This window comes from Canis lupus, chromosome 10 (genome assembly GCF_011100685.1).
Source record: "Canis lupus familiaris isolate Mischka breed German Shepherd chromosome 10, alternate assembly UU_Cfam_GSD_1.0, whole genome shotgun sequence".
In the NCBI taxonomy this organism is placed as follows: domain Eukaryota; kingdom Metazoa; phylum Chordata; class Mammalia; order Carnivora; family Canidae; genus Canis; species Canis lupus.
Genome location: NC_049231.1, coordinates 56,704,507 through 56,724,140, shown reverse-complemented (window position 1 = coordinate 56,724,140; position 19,634 = coordinate 56,704,507). Strand labels below are relative to the sequence as shown.

Genomic DNA, 19,634 nt, shown 5'->3' with positions numbered 1-19,634 from the left:
GCCAAGCTCAAAACTTCCCTCTTCCGGGAGGATTTCCCAGATTATCCCAGCTAACATGATTGCTCCTTCTCAGAAACCCTATACCAGCACCGTCAACCCCCCTTGTCTGGCACCTATCATGCACTGCCCTAGAGTATTGCTTTTCTTGTGCACCCGTCTTATCAACCTAATTAAAATAATGAAAAGTGCACCAGTCACAGACTCGAGAGAAGTGAAAAATGGAATCCAGTCTCAGCTTTTGTCACTAACTGGCCTCGTGACCCTGAGCCAGTCCCTTGGCTTCTCTAATTTTCTCCCTAAAAACCAGGGGATCTGAAATTGAAAAGCTCTATAGTTCTCTGGATATAATGCTCTTGGAAATACATCACAACTTATTTTAGGGCAGATGCAATTCTTGGATAACCTTCACTCCGAACCCCAGGCCCAGGGTCCTCTAAGCAGCAGCTGCTTGAAAACGACTCGCCATTTCAGAAGCCTGAACACAGAACAGAAGCCTGAACAGAGTAAAGGCTCTGTGAGGGAGTTGGCACCATACGGAGAACTGCAAAGCCTACTCCACCTTATGTAACACCCGTTGGTCTACAGGTTAACCCTTCACAAATAGAAGATGAGAGCTCAACCTCCTAATAGGTGTCAAGAAGGTCTTTCCCAGAATTTACCTAAGCCAGCCATTTCATTTATAGAGAAGGAGAATGGGGCACAGAGAGGTATGCCCAGAGATACACAGTAAGTTACTGCATGCCAGAAGTCACAAAGTAGGCCTTCTGAATTCCTGCTATCTTTCATTTCTAGGCCAATCCAGGAGCTGAGGACAGAGGAAGTGGCAGGCATTTCTCACAGCTGTCAGGGAAGTGGGCCCAGGATTCAAAATCAGAAAAAGCCCATCTTCATCCCTCTCCCACCTCATCTTCCAGATTCCACCAACGTGGAGCCAACAGGCTCTCAAACCAAGTGGCAGATGACCCTTATTTTCCATGTTCTCTGATATCCTGCATGTCCCAACACAGACAGAATGAAGACCCAGATCATGGACAGCTTCAATCTTACCTGAAAGACCAACACAGAATCAAACACACTGTCAGCCCCAATGAACTTTCAGTTTCTGCACTGGATTTTTCTTTATAATTCTTATGGTATCCTGAGGAAACCGTTTATTTAGGAAGCATTTTTTAAAAACATCTAACAAATGGATTCATTGATTAATACCAGAATTTTTTAAGATTTTATTTGTTCATTCATGAAAGACACGGAGAGAGAGGCAGAGACATAGGCAGAGGAAGAAGCAGCCTCCCTGTGGGGAGCCTGATGATGCAGGACTCCATCTTGTCCCAGGATCACGACGTGAGCCAAAGGCAGATGCTCAACCACTGAGCCACTCATGTGCCTTGATTAATACCAGAATTTTAGTAACCAGTAAGGAGTGATGTGAGCTAAGAGAAGACTAACCTCTTTTCTCAAGCCTAACATGTTCATCTACAATCACCTCTCTACTCACCTTTTATAACCATTTTTATTGCCCTCTTAATTACCATCTACCAGGAAAAAACACAAATTCTGACCATGATAGGTGCCTTTCTCCACTATACTTTATTTTATAACATAATAAAAGCTTCAGTAAAGAATGTGGAGAAATTGGAATGCCTGTGCACTGTTGGTAGGAATGTAAAATGGCACAGCTGCTGTGGAAAATGGTATGGAGGAGCCTCAGAAAATTAAAAATAGAATTACATATGCTACAGTGATCCCACTTCTGGGTATATATCCAAGAAAAAAAAAGACCTGAAAGCAATAACTCAGAGATATTTGCACGCCAATACTCACTACAGCATTATTCACAAGAGCTGAGAAGTAGAAAAAACCGAAATGTCCACTGATGAATGAATGGATAAAGAAAATGTGGCACATACATACAACAGAGTATTATTCGGCCTTAAAAAAGAAGGCAGTCCTGTCACATGCCACAACATGGATGAACCTGGAAGATGTCATGTGAAGTCATTAGTTCGACATCACGAAGGAGGCCAGTCACAGAAACTATAGTTAAGGAGTGTACACACTGACACACTTTGGGTGTGGGTGTGTGTATGTACACACAGGCCCACATGTGCACAGGATCACCCTGGTGGACATTAAATAGACAGGTTTTCCTTACTCTAAGGTTTTGTGGTATTCTAGTGTCAACTGCCCAACAATACTTATATTTGCCCACCCAGCTAGAGAATACTGATGTCCTGTCACTGTGGGGCACATATAGTTTTCTGTCAAGAATAATTTTAGCATAGAGGCCCCTGGCTGGCTCAGTTAGTGGAGCATGTGACTCCCAAACTCAGGGTTGTACGTTTGAGCCCCATATTGTGGATAGAGATTACTTACTAAATAAAAGTTAGAGGGATCCCTGGGTGGCGCAGCAGTTTGGCGCCTGCCTTTGGCCCAGGGCGTGATCTTGGAGACCCGGGATCGAATCCCACATCAGGCTCCCGGTGCATGGAGCCTGCTTCTCCCTCTGCCTGTGTCTCTGCCTCTCTCTCTCTCTCTCTGTGTGTGACTATCATAAATAAATTTTTTAAAAAATTTTTTAAAAAGTTAGAAAAAAAAAAGAAGAATTTTAGTGTAACGAGGGCTCACGAAGCAACAGACCAAGGTTTTTACTGATCAAGATGTCCTCCTATCTTGCCTATTAAATTATGGAAGGGCAAATGGTAAAAATCATTACACAGGAAAGGGGTCTGTAATTTGAAGTGATTATAATCAAAGATTCAGTAACACTTTATAAGAACCTGCATTTCTGACTCATCAAACATAAAAAGGTAACAAAAAAATTAACAAGAGCCTAGGACTTACGTCTTCTGTCTGAGTCATATGGCATTTATTTCCTGGAGAAGGACAAAGGTTGCTATCATCCTTATATCCATGCACAGTTTGCTTCTCACTGAATACACAGAAACCACCAGGAAAAGGCCAAAACTCACCTTGGTAACAAGAGGATGTTACCCTGCTAACTGCCCAGGAGCTCTCACACAATCTTAGAGGCCTAAGGGACCCTGGGATCTAACCAGCTCACGCCTCATTTTGCAAATGAAGGAACTGAGGAAGAGAGTTGGATGACTTCTCTCATGTCTCCACTACCCAGGCTCGGTGGCGCCAGATGTCCAGACAGCAATAACAGTACCCACAATGGCCTGCTATCTGAAGCCACTTCTGTAAATATCATAAAAATCCTGTGTGATGCAGAGCCGCGTAGCTGACTCAGTCGGGATAGCACACAATCCTTGATCTTAGCATTATGAGTTCAAGTCCCACACTGGGCATAGAGCTTACTTTAAATGAGTGAACAAACACACAATTTTTTGAAACTCTGTGAACTAAAAAACTGTTTTCCCTAGATAGTAAGCATGTTACATAAAAGTGCCCAGCCTGTATCTGTCACTTGGTAGGGTCTTAGGATACCTTCACTTATTTAATTTTATCCTTCTTAAAAATGAAAAGTACTTGGTTTGTTTGTTTTTTTTCAGGTTGTGCAACCTACCAAGAGTCATATATAGGATTAAGTGTGTATTTCCATATCATGTAAAACAATTCATTCTGTATCCTTTTAGTATACTATTTAACACAAATGTTTGCATATATATGTCATTTCGGCCTTCAACCTGGTCACATTTCACTTGTGCTTGACCCAAACAAAAAGAAAAAAATACTGTCAAATATCAGATTCTTAACTCTGCTTTTCTGTTAAGTACAGGAAATGTGTGTCCTATTGAGAAAGGTTTTTAAAATAAGCTCAATCACCACTGATGCCACTGTGACAAATGAGTATTCACTACTTAAAATCAAAACACAAAAAAACTGTGCTCTAATTTCTGTTCCTTCAACAATTCTCATCTACTAAGTTTACTCAAGGGATCTCCGTCTTAGTCATGATTCTCTACTACGGAATAACTGTAAGGAGACGTACAAGATTTCTACTGCCCCATGAATTAAAGGACATTCAGAGACCTACAAATACATATTCAAAGGAGAGCAATTTCCAATAGAGTTAGAAAAGGCAAGCCACGGGCACCTGGGTGGCTCAGTGGTTCAATGTCTGCCTTCGGCTCCTGTTGTGATCCCAGGGTCCTGGGATCAAGTCCCTCACTGGGCTCCCCACAGGGAGCTTGCTTCTCCCTCTGCCTCTCCCTCTGTATCTCTCATGAATAAATAAATAAAATCTTTTATTATTATTATTATTTATGATAGACATAGAGAGAGAGAGGGGCAGAGACACAGGTAGAGGGAGAAGCAGGCTCCATGCCGGGAGCCCAACGCGTGACTTGATCCCGGGTCTCCAGGATCGCGCCCTGGGCCGAAGGCAGGCACGAAACTGCTGAGCCACCCAGGGATCCCCCAAATAAATAAAATCTTAAAAACAACAACAACAACAACAAAAAGCAGGCCAAAGACAGGCATTGGAGGCTTTCAATGACCACCCTGGACCACAGGAGCCTCTGATTTATGAGTACTAAAGCAAGCAGGCTGGGACAAATAACCCAGGTCAGAAACCCTCATTTTGAAATCTGTAAAATGGGGCTAATGCCCCCTGCTTAAGACTATTGTTAATGTTATAGTAATATTTTTATAATCTTCTCCAAGATGAAAGTGATCCACAAATTTTAAGTATTATAAGTAATCCCACTGAAAACCTAGTAATATTTCTTCTTTATTACCCCCGATACCAAAATACAGCTGTCTAAACAAGGAGGAACACTCACTAAAATGAAATAACCCCCACAAAGGACCAGCCCTCCTCCAGTCAGAACCAGTCTGTTCAATTGGGATTTTCTTCACTGAGCATGTCTCTCTTCCTCCAGGGAACACAGGTCTCTCACTCCATTTCCATCTTTCTCTCCCCCACCCCCAACTTTCTTGGCTGTTTGCAGGGGGAGGGGAGGGCGGGGAGTAACTCCTCAACCTCCGTTCTAAGAAAAGTTGTTAAATGTTTTTACTGCACTTTCCCCCGGAATCATTCTCACAGTAAATATTTAGAAGTTGTGATCATTTTAATGTGCAGAGAGTATAAATGTTAAACAGGTAAATGTAAGAGAAGATGCAAACATATGGGACATAACAGGTTGTGTGTATGTTTTTTTTTTTTGTTTTTTTGTTTTTTTAATTAAGAAAATGGAAGTCTTTTTCAGTGCTTTTCCTGCCCCTCCAGAAGGCAGCCTAAGGTCACAATGCCCTCTAAACACCACAGCCGTCAGCCACAGGTCACCACTGTCTTTAGGCCACCAGAACATGACATGTGCTCTTTGAGTGTTCTTGCTTTCCCACCTTGACTTCTCGTCTTCCGCCTTGCATTAATATAATATTTCTCAGGACGCCTGGGTGGTTCAGCAGTTGAGCATCTGCCTTTGGCTCAGGATATGATCCTGAAGTTCTGGGGTCGAGTCCCACATTGGGCTCCCTGCATGGAGCCTGCTTCTCCCTCTGCCTGTGTCTCCTCCTCTCTTTGTGGGTCTCTCGTGAATACATACACATAATCTTAAAAAAAAAAAAAAATATATATATATATATATATATATATATATATAAAATTTCTCAATACGTAAGGCCTCCTTGCAGAAGGAGAGAGGAGCCCTCTCTTTAGAAGTTTTTTTTTAGAGAGAGTGAGCAAGTGAGGGAGGGGCAGAGGAGAGATAGAAAGAAAGAATCCCACAAAGTGTCCATGCTCAGCAGTGCAGAGCCCGATGCTGGGTCTGATCTCACAACCCTGAGATCATGACCTGAGCTGAAATCAAGAGTCAGAAGCTTAACTGACTGAGCCACCCAGGTGCCCCAGAAGGTTTATTTTCATAGTGAAATGTTGTAATTAATACCTCACATGCACACCTACTGCATACAGACATGGAGCCAGGTGCCTTCCACATTACTGTAAGATCTCTCAACAATCCCACAAGGTGGACTTTACAATTCTCATTCTCTAGAACTTATTCACCACCTTAGAGCTGGTAAGTACTAAACAGGGATTTAATCTTGGACCCCAGGCCTCTAAAGCCATTTTCCTTTCTCAGCATCAGCCCTGAGGTACATAGTCCTGGGTGCCTGAATGCAGACCCCCAGAACACTGGGTGCTCAGGCCCTAGGGGGACCTCTAAACACACATCCAGAAAGGCAGATTGAGAGAGCGTGGGGGCCCATACAGTTTCCAAATGCTGGACAGAATACAGACTAATATGAGCTAAGGAGAATGTGATAGGATCCTAAAAATTGGAGGCTATGTGATAGAGGAAAGCAAACAAACCAACCCAATAGTAGCCTGCTTTGCAGATTCATGACCGACATACCCGACGCAACCCTCATCTACCCCAAGCCTCTGGCACCAAAAGAAAAACTCAGCATGCAGCTTTTATATACGTAACCAAAATCAAACTCGTGTTCCTCCCTCCTCCCATTCCTGTGTTCCACAGCCCACTGGACAGCACGTCCCCGGGGCTCTACCTCAACAGTTTGAGTCCTTGCTCTCTCAAGACCCCTGCCACTGCTCCAACTTCAGGGTCTCTTCCTCGCCTTTTCCCTGGACAAATAAGACATTCTCCTAAGATGGCTCCTCTCCCTCCAGCCATTCTTTCAAGCCATCCCCCACAATGTCCCCAGAGAGCTCCTCATCAGACACATGTCCAGGGCCTCCACTGGTTCTCAGGTTAAGTCATCAGGGGCTTCAGGACCCCTGGAGGTGGAAATCTAGGGGAGACCACTCTGTTTCATTCAGGTTGGCTCCAAGTTTGCCATTTAACATAGTAAGGCACCAAATTAAATTCTATCTGAAAATACAAATTCTCCTGGGCTAAATGTTGAAAACCGCTGGCCAAAAGGATAAAAGCTGAAGTCCTTGGCATGGCATTCAAGGCCCTCCTCATCTGCTGGTGTACTTTTACCTTGAGCTCCTTCTGTACCTCTGCACATGGTTCCCTGAGAGAACCAGGCACCATCACACCATTCATGGCACCATTTGCTGAGCCTAAAATTCCCTATCTACTGATGCTGCCTCTCCCATCAGAAATGAAAATCTTCTATGCTGACCACAGATTTGTGTTCACTTAATCATCTATCTTTGTACTTCTAATACTAATCACAGTACCTGGTAGGTGTTCAATAAAACCTCACTTAGTCATTCATTAATAAATGAACAAAAAAATAAAAAACCTTACTCACCTTACTCATTTAATAATCATGATTCACACAGCTTAAAAACAGAGAGGCCACTTTGATGTCCTTTTAAATGCACCTGCTACCACAGGGTTTCCTGTTAAAAACTCTAATTAGTAGATCAATAGCATTTTAAAAAGTGGGATAGAACAGAAAATATCATAGCATCTCATGAATTCAAGTTCAGCATTATATTGTGAAACTTAAAAGTGGGTGAATACAGCAACATAACCATATACATAAATTTTTGTGTGTATGGATTACCATGTAAAATATATTCCCATTTGATACTGTGCTCAAATTTTTTTCTGTCAAAATCTTAAGCCAGTTATAGATTAGATCACCATGATCAGTCTGAAGTTTTCTTCTGTTCAGTTTAAAAAACATAGAAACTTCAACCTCCGTAATAAAATTCAGACAACAATGGTGTTAGGTGTGCCAATTAAAATGGCTCCCTGAATGTGAAGGGGGGGGGGGTGCTTAAAAAAAAAAAAAAAAAAGGATCTTCATGTGGGCACACCTGAAAATTATGCCTGATTAAATGCACAAAGAAAGCTGCACAAGCACACCTGTTAATTCAGTGCTGTGGGTTTTGGGTTTCGAGTAAGTATCAAGTGCATTGTCCAGCCTTGCCTCTTCTCCATCCTGTATTTCTCAAGGCAGTCTTGAATACCTCTACATTATTTACAAGCATCCCTACCAACGCTGGCCTTCAAATGCTCAGAGACAGCTCCACGGATGGTATGTTTAGAGGCTCAGGGAAGAAGCTGGAAGCACACACTAATCCAGAGTGGCCAATTCCAAGTATAAAATTTTGTGTTTTCATAATAGGGACATATAAAGGGGCTAATTGATTCGGTCCGTAAACTCACTTCTCCAAAATCAGCTTCAGGACTGCCAACCCATGGAACTGTCAAACCTATCTAAAAAAAAAGATAAAAACTCATGAACGGCTGAGCTGGCTAAATGACACACTGCCAGTGCTGTGGACCTAGAAAGTTGCTAGATAGTTTTTGTTGTTGTTAACCAAAGAAGAAAAGGTTTAAATTACATACTGGTTAAAACAACAACAATGACAACAGCACTCTAGTCTACTAGTAGCCTAGTCTGAGGGACAGATGAATGGCTTTTGGCTGCTGTAGTGAAACAAAAGTATTCTAGGAACCATAAACTATGATTATAGCGTTCCATTTCCCTGTCATGCTTGGCCACCATATTCACCAAATTCCCTATGTCCTTAAAGTCACAAGACATTATTCCAGGAGGGCAACTGTGGCCAGCATTTATAAATTTGTAATGAACCATTAAATTATCAAACTCCAACTGCTGGCAGCCACTCGAGGCTACCTGACACATGGAAAGACATAGGCAAACTGCAGGCCAACCTAGGAGTGAGTGCCTCTTTAGAGGTGCCCTCATCAAGCACCTTTAGTATCCTGAAACATGGAAGATAAAGAGAGAGCTTTTGAAAGAGGTCCAGAAACACTGCAACGACTTGAGGAAGGAGTGGACACACTTTAGCTCTAGCTTTTCTGGCCAATAAAGTGTAAAACCCTACAGGCACACACTTGCAGCACAAAGGAAGCAGGGGCCAGAGTGAGAGCATCATGTGAAAGAGACCTGATCCTCTGTGTAATGGTTTGTACCAGCTTGAAAGTGATGCCCCCAAACTTCCAAAAGCATCTCTAGAAGTTAATATTGTAGTAGTGAGATGAGATCCTACAAGAATGAAAGTCTAAGACAAATACTCTTGGGGGAGAGAAAGATTAAACTCCAGACTCTAATAATCAACCTGCTCTGTTTCAGCTTATTACTAAAAAGTTAAAAAAGTGTTTCAATAATATGCATCAAAAGTATCTCAAAAGATAGTGTCAAACTTTTAAAAGGAGTGATCTCTTACCCTTTAATGTAAAATTCTTAAATATATGAAACTAACTTTTTGATGGGTATCACAGAAATTAGGAGCCAATTTTCCTCAAATGAAGTGGGATCCTTGGTAGCTCTGACCATGAATGAACTCCTCAATCTGACAAGTAAAAGCACTTAATTGCATTTTGATTTACATGAGGCACTGGAGGAAATGCTGAAAGAAGTATTTTTGTCACTACCTTCAAGGAGTTTAGTGATCGGCTGGAGAGAGAAAATGGCGCCACTCACCTTAGGCACACACATGAAACTAACAGGGCTCAGGAGGTGGGACATAGAAATACAACGGCCAAAGAAGTTTCTTGAAAAGGTCAGTGTGAACCACCCAGGAGATGGCTTCACAGGGGAGCTGGGGCTCAGGGTAGATATAGTGGAGAGGCTTGGGCTTCCTGAAGGGTGATCCAATAGGTAACATGTAATGCAGGGAGGGCTGGCGACTGGCATATGGCTCGACATCTCTCAGAGGCTGTTAGATGCCTGCAGACACAATCATGGGGCTAGTAAAGCAATTTCACACAGGTGCTCAAGAAATCTAAGGAGTCTGCAGAAATTTAAACCTGTGTGGCAAAATTTTTCTCAGCCTCACCCAATAACATGTGTCCATCCCCCCAATGATGTCACTACCTCAGGGTTCTGAAAATTCACAGGTTTGCAGGAAAAAGGTAAAAACTCAAGCTCAGCAAATTCCCTTGAAGATTACACCAATGAGAATAAGGAAGAGGAATTGCAGAAAGGAGACATGTTTTTCAACATGAAGAAGAAAAGATTTAGCTTTTGGGGAAGCATCACAACACTTACTTCTATGTAATCCTGTCACATTTACTGCTTATTTTATACACATGATCTATTTCCCCAAAATAGATGAAATGTGGGTAAGGAGCATGTTAATATGGTGTTTACATTGTTGTAATGCTAAAAAAATTGGAATGATGCTCTGTTACTGGGCACCTGTCATACTCTAAGAACGGTGTGCGGTGTGCGGATTCTTGAGGCCTCAAGAAGACAGAATGGGAGAGACTGTTTCAAAGTAACCATATTGTCAAATTCACAAGTTAACAACCTAGGTGCAAATGAAGCATCTTACTACAGGAATATTCAAAAAGCTGAAATGATAATAATGTTCATTTCTCTTCATGAACTTTATTTTTTTCAATGATCTTAAAGGAAGCTGTACATTATTGGTTGTTGTTTTTTCCAAAGATTTATTTTATTTATTTATTTATTTATTTATTTATTTATTTATTTATTTATTTGAGAGAGAGACAGAGAAAGAGAGAGAGAGAGCACTAAAGAGCACACACAGCGGTGGGATATGGGGAGGGCAGAGGGAGAGGGAGAAGCAGACCCCCACTAAGCACGGAGCCCAACGCAGGACTCAATCCTATGACCCTGAGATCATGACCTGAGCCAAAGGCGGCAGATGCTTAACTGACTGAGCCACCCAGGCACTCCTCTTTTTTTTCTTTCTTTTTTTTTTTTTTTAAAAGAAAGCAATCAGACAATAGCAAAAGTCACCTTGTCATTTTTATAAGTTTTATTTCTGAATCAAGAACATCAACCTATCTGAAAATGTGCTGTGAATATTTATTGTTACTTACTGTCATCTACCCAGCACTCACCTCCATTTTCAGGAACAGGTGCATATGCTTCCAGAGACAGCTGCCATACTCTGCACCACAGTTCACTGGTTCAGGAGTAGCCCCTTGGTCAAAGCCTTCCTATCAAACTCCACCACTACCACATCATGTTTCCAACTGGAACTAGAAGAACGAGGAGAGTGGTGGATATAGCAAAGTACAGGGGCAGACAACAATCCTATTTCTGTCACCTGGAGGACTACCTCCAAGGGGGGAGGCAGAAGCTAAAAACAAGAGACTGAGAGATGGAAAGCCTTAATTTCTGTGGTTCCAGGGCCTGTCTATACCCTGCCTTGCCCTTGGATTGGCTGGGTAACTCTGCTTGTTCAAGCAGAATGCCCCAGCGTCTTTCTCCAAAAGTCCCAATATAAAGTACAGTCTTCCACCACACCACAATTCTGCATTTGAAATGCCAATCATAGGGGTGCCTGGGTGGCTCCATCAGTTAAACATCTGCCTTTGACTCAGGTTGTGATCCCAGGGTCCTGGAATTGGGCCAAACATCAGGCTCCCTGCTTAGTAAGGAGTCTGCTTCTCCCTCTCCCTCTGCTCCTCCCCACCTCACTCCTGCTCGCTCTCTCTCTCTCTCTCTCAAATAAATAAATAAATAATCTTAAAAAAAGAAGAAAGGCCAACCATAGCCTCTAAATGCCAGCCAAATGCCCTCTAAGTTGTGGATGGATGAGGCTAGTGTGTTTTGTACATATGGCTTCCTGCTCTTCACCAGTATTGCAGATACATCATCTTCTTTTTTCTTTTTATGGTCAGGTGAGAGAGAAAGGGGGGGGAGAAAGCGTGTGAACAAGGGAAGGGCAGAGAGACAGGGGACAGAGAAAATCCCAAGCAGGCTCCACAGCCAGCATAGAGTCTGACATGGGGTTCAATCCTACAACCCCAAGATCCTGAACTGAGCCAATATCAAGAGTCGGACACACACTTAACTGACTGAGCCAACCAGGCACCCCATGGACCCCTCTTCTAAAAGTAATCATTTGTAGGGGCACCTGGCTGGCTCAGTCTGCAGAGCATGTGACTCTAGATCTCAGGGTCGTGAATTTGAGCCCCACACTGGGTGTGGAGCCTCCTTAAAATGTAAATAAAAAAAAAATATGTATGTAATCATTTTTAAGTACCTAGCTGGTCACTAGATACTGGTATAAAAAGATTATTGAGCCAAATGAGAGCCCCATCTCCATATTCAACCTCACAGAAATCTAAACTAGAGAAAACCAGGATATTTAGTTATCTGGCAATGAGATAAAAAGAGAACAGACTGGCAAGAGGGAGATCTGGAACTACAGTACACCAAAGCCATGTATGAGCTGAGTTAGGAAGGGGCAGACATTATTACTATGCGCAGGGTTCCCACAAATGAGGCACACAGCTCAGGTGAAAGAGGGAGAATCTGCCTCCAGCACCACAGCAGCCTCAGGTTGCTAAAGGATTTCTAGGTCTCGTAAGCCTGAAATTTTGCACCAACCCTCCCCCACTCCTCCCTTATTCCATCACACTCATATCCTTTTTATTCAGATAATTCAAGTGAATTTCTGTTCCTGACAACCAGAAAGAACTAACCAAAAATAACTTTGAATGCAGGATTCTTTTCAGAGAAGCCAACAGAAGACACAGTCAAATGCTTATTACCTTGTACCCAGATCCTTCCCAGTAGATTACTATTTAATGGGATCATGTCAAAACTGACAAATATGCAGTTTAATAATCAAAACCATCTTCTTTAATCAACTTGGTGTCAAAAAAAATCAAGATGTAATTTAAGAAACTATTTAACATCTACCCAGCATCAATCTCTACAAATCAGAAAACTAAACTGAATGGTATCAACGAAGACGATGGTTAAATAAGACCTTAGATCTTTGAACTGCATTAATAAAAAAAACCCTACTTTTTGACACTTTGTTTTTTTCTTACCATGTGCCATGTTTTATTTTTAAACCATACAGGACTTTACAAATGACCTGTATGTAAGTTATATTTTCTCTTTTTATCTTCCTATGATGGTAACCTGTTCACAGGTCTACTTTAGTAGAAACTGGTGAAGGAGTTAAACTATGTATGTGAATTTAATAAAAGCAACAAATAATGACCACATGAGACACCAAACAATGAAATGAAGAAGTTCCTAAGTCCATAATACTTTCAGATATCTACAATGGACCTGCTCCCAGGAACTGCTCGATTAGTATTTAATAGAGGGATTAAATTTACTCTCAACTAATGGCTGGCTGCTCAAAGTCACCGTAAGAAACTTAAAAGCAAGGATTCAACTGATCCTGAGTATTAATTGTGCACCAGAATAGAGTTCAACATTACTTAAAGAAATGCAACAAAATCTAGCATTCAGTAAGATAAAATTCACAACTTCAAGGATCCTGTCAATGAAGCTGTAAAATATTCCTTAAAATCATAAGAAAATACAATCAATAGTAACAGGCTCATAAATGACAGAGAAGACATAATCAGAAAAAGGCATTTACAAATATAAAACTATTATAAATATGTGCCATAGATTCAAGAAGATAAAATAAGAATGAGCATGACGAAGAGAGAAATAGGAGATAGAGAACATTATAAAATTAACATGTATAAAGAAAAAATACATATAAAGTAAAAAGTACATTGAATGGAACTAGTAGCAAATTAGACACTATAGAAGATTAGTGAATGTGAAGACATAGAAGTAGAAAGGAAGCACAGAGACTAAAGAAAAAGATTGTACATAAAAATACCCACAGTGAGCTGAGACAATAATTGTATTCTAACGTGTAATTGGATCCAAAAAGAGGGGAAGCTGAAAGGGTAGCTTTGGGAAAGAAAAAAAAAAAAAAAAGTAGAGAATTTTCTAAATTTGGTTAAAACCTTTACTCACACATCCAAGAAGCTAAACAAACCCCAGTCAGAATAGACATAAAGCAACACTAAAATACATAAAAATCAAAATGTTAAAGTCAGTGATGAGACAGGGAGGCACCAAAGTCATGGACGAGAATGCAGTAACCTCTTTGAAACTGGCTGTAGCAACTTCTTACTAGATATGTCTTGTGAGAAGGGCACATGGGTGGCTCGGTGATTGAGCATCTGCCTTTGGCTCAGATGGTAATCCTGGAGTCCTGGGATCTAGTTCTGCATTCAGGCTCCTCGTGGGGAGCCTACTTCTCCCTCTGCCTATGTCTCTGCCTTTCTCTGTGTCTCTCATGAATAAATAAATAAAATCTTAAAAAAAAAAAAAAAAAAAGCAGAAGGACAGGATCCCTGGGTGGCTCAGCGGTTTAGCGCCTGCCCTCAGCCCAGGGCTTGATTCTGAAGTCTCAGGATTGAGTCCCACATCAGGCTCCCTGCATGGAGCCTGCTTCTCCCTCTGCCTGTGTCTCTGCCTCTCTCTCTCTCTCTCTCTCTCTCTCTCTTTCTGTGTGTGTTTCTAATGAATAAATTAAAAAAAATCTTTAAAAAAAAAAAAAGCAGAGGGAGACACGAAGTGCTGATATATGCAATAACAGAGATGAACCCTGAAAATGTTGTTAAGTAAAAGAAACCCAGTCACAAAAGGCCACATATAACCTGTTTTCATTTATATCAAATGCCCAGAATAAATTCATAGTCAGAAAGCAGAGTAGTGGCTGCCTGAAGCTAGACAGAGTGGGAAAATGGGAAGTGACTGCTAATGTGTATGGGATTTCTTTCTGGGGTTACAACAGTGTTCTGGAATTAGTAGTGATTGTTGCATAGCTCTGTGAGTGTATTAAAAACCACTAAAGTGTATACTTTACAGAAGTAAATTTTATGATATGTAAATTAGATCTCAATAAAGCTGATATTTAAAAGTCAGACAGATGGGGCTGGGGCACATTTGCAGATTGAGACCCAGAAAAAACCTAGGAGAAGAAAAAAAAAATCTTAAGTTTTTCCTCTTGCTTACCCAGGCAGTCCCCAACAAAAGATAGGTTATATTCTCTAATAAATTCATTCACAAATTACCCATGAAATGTATGGGATTTTCTCACAGAAATGGTGATTGGAGGGACACCTGGGTGGCTCAGTGGTTGAGCGTCTGCCTTTGGCTCAGATCCTGATCCCGGGGTTCTGGGATTGAGTTCTGCATCAGGCTCCCTGCGGGGAGCCTGCTTCTCCCTCCACCTATGTCTCTGCCTCTCTCTCTCTCTCTGTCTCTTGTGAATAAATAAATAAAATCTTTAAAAATAAATAAAAAGAAATGGTGATGGGTTCCTTAAAAGTAAGAGTCTGAGTTAAGTATTCTGGTGGGGTGCGAATAGGAGTTAAGGCAAAGGCTATGGGTAGAGTAAGAGGAATAAGAGCAAGAGGACCAAGGGAAGTCCTGCCAGGTGCCTGTGAAATGAGAATAGGACTCTAGAAGATGGGCAGGAATGGGCAGGTATGGGAGTGTGGGGGATGGGTTAGGAACAGGGACTGGTGTGAAGTATAATGAAAGAGGGGAGTGGCAGGCTGGTGCTCCCCACCAGGATCATTCACCAGAGCGACTATGGGATGTCAGCATTGCTAAGGTGAGAATGGAATGTGAAGGGAACAAGGAACAGTAGTAGCAGGAACCCAGGCTGACTGCCAGAGTGGGGATGGGTTGTCTCCAGCAGTCAGAGGAAAGGGAAGGAAAGAAAACCCGAGAACTGTACCCAAGCAAGAAACAATTCTTGCCTTCAATGGTCATGAAACAACTGAAGCTGTATGTACACAGGAAAATGGATGGAGAGTATAACCTGGAACTACATGTAATGACCTAAACTGACTTTCTCCTCAACAGTTTTCATGAACCTCTTTGGTAGGAAATGCTCTTTCAGATTCAGATTTTGCAAATAATAGTATACTTACTGTGCGCTAGGGACCATGCCTCTCAAATAATCTCAAATAATGCAAAATGTAGGGAAACAGCTTCAAGAGTGAATGAGTAAAATAATGGATAGCTATTAAAGCCCTATTAATCCTGACTATAAAAACCCATTTCATCATGCAAGAAGCCTCTCCCTGGGGCCATAGAAGTGTTCCATCTAAACAGGGCAGAAGGGTGTGCAAATAAGAAAAGATCTCAACGAATTTTAGAGGAATGAATCCAAGCTTGAGAAGCCAAAAGCAGACTTTTTGTTTCAATGAAAAGGATCATCAGCGATCTGCAGCCTAGCCTCTTCGGTTTTATGGCGGTGGAAACAAAGCAGCTGTGCCAAGGTTCGAGCTCCAGCCCCTCCCCAAGTTCCAATGTTCTTTACATAACTCCATCCATCCTCTTAAAATGACTTGAGTTTTTCCTCGTGTGATCACCCTTTCCCTCTAAATTACATGAGTTGTCTATACTACTACCCCTCTGGTATTTGCATACATGTTTAGTTAATGTTTCATGTAAATCAGTTTTATCTTCCTAATGAGACAATTCTAGACCAAGTTTTACAAATCTCTTTATGTATTCAATAGCATGCTGGCTTTGTACTCTCACTAGAAAGAAGTCAAATATTTTATACATGTATATATGTGTGTGTGTGTGTGTGTGAATACACATAAATTAATAAATATTCATTTTGGCAGGGGCAGTGGATGGTGAATTATCAGTCCAATTCTGCAAAGTTTCTAAGTAAAATCATCATATTATATGAGATCATAAAAAATATAAAGCCAATATCTAAACCACCTCATTAAAAACTCATGATTGTAGGTAGAAAGGACATTAAGATATCTCTCGGAAAAGGTAAACTTAAAAAATCTTTTAAGGTTTTAAAGCACGTTTTCCTCCATCTATGTACAGGTCAATCTATTCTGGAACTAAGTAAATAATTTAAGTACATAACTTTAATGATAGCTTGAAATTTGCAGCCACTGGGTAAAAAGTGATGGCAAGCCCTGCTCCAGTTCTCAGTATGTGGAATTCAGCTCTTTTCCTTCTGAGAAAACCTTGAGTCTGAATTTGGGGTATTTTTTTGTTTTTTGTTTTTTGTTTTTTTTAAAAATGTTATTTATTTATTCATGAGAGACAGAGAGAGAGAGAGAGAGAGGCAGAGACAGGCAGAGAGAAAAGCAGGCTCCACACAGGGAGCCCGACGTGGGACTCCATCCTGGGTCCCCAGGATCAGGCCCTGGGCTGAAGGCAGCGCTAAACTGCTGAGCCACCCTGGCTGCCCATAGTTTCCCTACTAATTTTAATGAGCATCATAATTTAGGCCCAGAGAAATGTTCTGCACTCCTGGAGATTACAAATTAGAAGGCCCCAACAGTGACAGGGCCTGTGGGGGGGGGCCTCAATCACCTGTAAGACCAGGAGGATCCACCCACACAGCAGCGGGAATAAGGCTTGGGGTTAGAGGAAGAATGTGCTCCTCCTGCCAGGAAACACCGCTATACTCAGTTTGGGCCAAACATGAAGGCTTCTTAGGTGTCGAGATATCAAAACATAAACTCTGACCTACTTGCTGGGAGAAAGGGCAGACTACTATTTTAAAGAAGAGATAAAAGTTGATTTTCACTTTGGGGGGAAATACTCAGAGATAAGAAGATATGAATATTAAGTGAGAACATTTGGACCATGTCCCAGGAAATTTTTTTCAAAAGTGTACCATATGCATTAAAAATCTGGACTACTGTGCTCCCTCCTACATTAGTGAATCTCAACTTATGGGGGACCTTGAATTAAGCATTTTTAAACAAGTGTACTATTCAGTCCTCTACATCCAAAAACAGTGCTTGAGATCAGTGCCAAATTTTCAGCTGAAACAACAGCGTGTAGATGTGCTAGAGGATCTGTCTGTTGCTACCTTACATCCACTTAATAATCATAGTGGAAGCACAAAAAGAGAAGTATTCATTTTTACAATAATGATTCAACTGATGCATTATTCCTGATCAGAATTTTAATTCACATATAGCCAAGTGGCCAACTACTTACTGCTTTATAAACATACCCTAGACCAAATACTTGATACTGTTTTAAAGCTCACGGTTTTTTGGCAGGATCTATAAAGTTTTAGCCAACAAAAGTGTGTGAAGGCACTCGAGTTGCACTGTCCAAATCGGTAACCCTTGGCCACACGTGACTACTGACCGTAAGAAACGTGGGCAGCAAAATACATATTAGATTTCAAAGACTTAGTTGAAAAAAATGTAAAGTATCTTGCTAACTTCTTATACTGACTGTACATTGATTTGATAATATATTGGATGATCTGATTAACCAAAATATCTTACTTAGAAAGTTAAAAATCACAAGTGGCTAGTATTAAATTTCTTTTAGACAACAATGTTCTAAATATTTAAAACATATCGGTGGTTTAGCAGATTAAATGCTCCACCAAAATTCTTGGTCACTCAAATGACTATGTTTAACAGGAGTCTGGCCTATACATATAGCAACTAATAACTTAGATTTTCCATGGGGGGGAAGGATACAATTAGGTGCCTTCAGCTTATTTTTCTATGGTTATCAGCTGTCCTTGATGCTCTACTAACCATGATACTCAAGGTCAATTTCTCCTGCCAAGTCCAAAGCTTAGTAGAAAGGCTCTTAGACATAATTTTAGCTCATAAATGTTGATGAGTGACAATTCCCAAAGGAACTTTGTTTTTAATTTCTGTCTTTTTAAAAAATATTCATTTATATACAGGCTTTTTCCTACCACTTTTCTATATTATGATTTTGGGGGGAAAATTAAAACTCCTGAATATGATATAAGATTTTGTTTTTATGCTTTGTTTTCCTCATTACAAAATAGTTCAGATTTTACTTCAGGAAAAAATTCAAATACAGGTAAATACAAAGGAAAGTCATTCAGAAATACTATTTTGGTGTATACCCTCCTAAGTTTTAAAATTCACTGTTATGAGTGTTGGTATAAAGATATTAATTCTAATTTATCAAAAAAAAATTTTTTTGAGAGAAAGAGCATGTGCTAGCAGGGGGAGGGGAAGGAGGAAGAGGGACAGAGGGAAACAGAGACAGAAAATCTTAAACAGGCTCCATGCTGGGGGGGGGGGGGGGGGGGGGCACTCAATCCCATGACCCTCAGATCATGACCTGAGCCAAAATCTAAGAGTTAGGATGTTCAACAAACCGAACCACCCAGGTGCCCCAACTTTATCAATATTTTCAAGTGAAATGTAGTTTTTAAAAGATTAGTTTTCCTACTTACCCCAGTTTGTGTTGATTGTACAAAAATATAACCTCCAACCATAAACACATCACTTGTAAAAAGAAAACATTTACCTTTTACATTCCTTTAGAAGATTAGCTTTTATATTTTCATTTCAAATAAAATGCTGCTTTGCAAAAAGCCCAGCTTATTTTGAATCACTTTCTTCATCACCACATGTTCCATACTACTGGGGCAATTTGGTCAGAGGTCAGGAATGTGGGTATGCCATCATGGGATGCGGGAAATCATTTACAGAATGCATAAAAGTCACTTCACAGCACTCTGCCTTAAGGCTGAATCTGCATGGCATGATCTCTGCTACACAACACGATGTACCAAATTTTTCTCATCTTACTTCTAAATTATAAATGGGAGTACACATTCAGGCATAGGCATAAATTTCCCCAGCCTCATATATATATTAAATTTGTGAACACGTGACAACAGTCATTACCTTCTAAAACATTCCTAAGTCTTGACCTTTTACAACCTAATGATTTGAGAGACCTGCTCCCCTTCACCTAACTAGAGTGAGGGGAAAACTTTCATAGGAAGCTCTTCTCTACTGCTGAGAAAAAGCTGCTGTTTCCAACTCCCCCAGGAGATTCCTCAGACACGTTATGAAGACTGCAGAGTTCAGTTCCCTAGGATTCCACGTGTGTTTCTTTCGGATACTAAAGAACAGGAGGGGTGATGAGTGACTGAGCTGTCAATCTTACTAATTTTCAAG

At 40.9% G+C, this 19,634-nt stretch overlaps 1 protein-coding gene across 1 annotated transcript in view; it reads right to left on the bottom strand.

Moving 5' to 3' along the window:
• The window catches only part of SPTBN1 (spectrin beta, non-erythrocytic 1), a 142,064-nt gene that overhangs the window by 118,570 nt on the left and 3,860 nt on the right, over positions 1–19,634 (bottom strand).